Source organism: Bombus affinis, unplaced genomic scaffold (genome assembly GCF_024516045.1).
Source record: "Bombus affinis isolate iyBomAffi1 unplaced genomic scaffold, iyBomAffi1.2 ctg00000300.1, whole genome shotgun sequence".
NCBI classification, from domain to species: Eukaryota; Metazoa; Arthropoda; class Insecta; order Hymenoptera; family Apidae; genus Bombus; species Bombus affinis.
In genome coordinates, this window is record NW_026108985.1 from 130,177 (window position 1) to 132,793 (window position 2,617).

Sequence of the window (2,617 nt, forward strand, 5' to 3'; positions counted from 1 at the left end):
AACAATACGCGCACATATACATATGCATATATATATTTTACATAATGGAAAATTACATTGTGAAATATATATATATATACACATATTATATCAAACAACTACTCATCTAATATACAAAACCACCTTGTAAAAATTACATTACTGAACATTCAACTAAACCAACTGAAGATTTAGTACAATAATATATAATAATATAATAATATATATATATACATAGATATGTGAAATAGCGTTGTATATAACCGGAAACAATACAAATGTCACACGACTTCTTCAACAACTTCGACTCTTCGTTCCTGTCAACAACACCTCACACGATGACTGCGTCTTCTAGGGCCACTTACGGATTCTTTACAATTCTTCTTCTTCTTGCACTGAAATATCATATGCAGTGAATAAAACACGAAAGAAGCAGGATGAACTAAATAAAAGAAATCATAACAAGATACACACCGCGACAATCCGCATGGGAACCTCTGACAAAGTATCTATCATTAAATGCATAATAATCAAGGTGCACAAACCTCATCCGGAAGTCGACACCACTCACAGCGTGCCAATGCAAGGGAGGAAAACGAATGAAATTGTATTTCGTGAAGACGTTTCACCACTTTCCATAGATCAGAAACTGGAGTTACACAACTAATAACCTAATAGCAAGGAAGTAATATAAAATATACACGATTTAATATATAGCAAATATGGACATATAAATCTACAAGGAGCAAAATATATCCCATATTGTCAAATAAAACCAAATTGTGAAAAGATCATCAGGACACGACGCCAACGAAGGTGCCACTGTGCCTATTTGGATGGAAAACCGCCACTTCAGCATCATCCTTCGCACATATTCACACACGCACGTCGATCACGTCATCTCGTACCATTCACATATCTTCTTCCTCTTGCGCTAAAACAAATTCACAAGTTTAAGGAAACAAACGACATGCGAAACGAGATAGAATACTAAAAACACATACTCACACAGTTCGCACAGGCGCGGACGCTTTTGTGTCCATCACTCAACATAACCTGTAATCATCAAAATCCACGTTCTCTCATGGAAACTCTAAAAATCTGCAGCATTGCGATTCCCACCGGAACGAACTGTCACGTGACTGTCATCCCATTGGGGATGTCATCATAAAAAGCGTAGCGACACAATTCAAATCGGAGTAATCGTTACCAGTTGAATAAAAGAGTAAGAGAGTAATTGTTAGCGGTTCGGGAGAATTTAGCGAAAAATAAAGAAGAGTCAGATTAATTGTTAGCGTCAGCGTTAGCGATTAATTGTTAGTGGTTCAGTTACAACAATCAGAGTAATTGTGAAAAGAGAGTAACTGCCATTAGTTGGTTCAGTTAGAATATAGTCAGAGAAATTGTTAGCGTTCGGGAGAATTTAACGAAATTAAAGAAGAGTAATTCAGTTAGAATAAAGAAATAGGATAGAGCAATTGTGATTAGTTGGTTCAGGAGAATTTAGCGAAAATAAGGAGAGTAATTGTTAGTCGTTCAATTGAATTTGAGTGAGTCTGATATCAGCTCGTTCAGTTCATTTAATTAGAATTTAAGTTAGGATTAGAGAATAATTGTTCGTTCCAGTTCGAGTTTAAGAATTACGAGATATAAATGTTATTAGTCAGTTCGAATTATAAAATAATTGTTATTAGTCAGTTAGAATTAAAACAATAGTTGGCTCAAGTTTTTGTGTTAGAATTTCGAATTGTTAAACACGTCCGGACACACTGTTGTTTACACTGTTCAAATTAAATAAAGATTAAAACGAAAAATTATAGAAGTGTCGATGTTTGTAAAACCGGAATCACCCCAGCGGCCTGCCCGTTCATCAGCGGAGACCAACGTCAGGTGAGTCAACTTTAATTATTATTAATAATTAATAATTAAAATAATAAATAATATCAATGATTAGTATAATTCGTCATTAATTCCGCCTGTAATAATTATTTATAATATAATTGTTTATTCCAAACAATCCTCTCCCGTGCTAGTATTCCTGCGCATAGCAGGTTAGCCGAAACGTGGAGATTGTTGACCAGTGGCCTAAACTCCGGTCAACGCTACATAATCTAACAAGAAATATCTAATTGAAATAGACCTTAGACTGTTTCTGGTGGCAGCGACTACTACATTGTTTAAAATTTCAAAATTTGGATAGCGAAACGTAACATATGCACCTTTTAGTGATCCAATATAACGTTATACGTTATAACGTAATAGTACATATCGTTATACGTTATAACTTAATAGTACATAACGTTATTCGTTGTAACGTAATAATACATAACGTTATACGTTGTAACGTAATAGTATATAACGTTATACGTCATATAGTGATCCAATATAACGTTATTCGATGTAACGTAATAGTATGTAACGTTATACATCATATAGTGATCCAATATAACGTTATACGTTATGACGTAATAGTACATAACGTTATACGTTGTACCGTGATAGTATTTAACGTTATACATCATACAGTGATTCAATATAACGTTATTCGTTACAACTTAATAATTCATAACTTTATACGTTATTACGTAATAGTATATAACGTTATGCACAATATAGTGATCCAATATAACGTTATACG

The 2,617-nt window shown here is 33.7% G+C and overlaps 1 long non-coding RNA gene across 1 annotated transcript; it reads right to left on the reverse strand.

Moving 5' to 3' along the window:
* Positions 1–236: 236 nt before the first annotated feature.
* Positions 237–1,074, reverse strand: LOC126927898 (uncharacterized). The gene is made up of 3 exons (XR_007716023.1): positions 988–1,074; positions 525–913; positions 237–374 (listed from the first exon to the last, which is right to left on the reverse strand). It is a non-coding gene; the product is annotated as an uncharacterized LOC126927898 (long non-coding RNA).
* Positions 1,075–2,617: the final 1,543 nt, after the last annotated feature.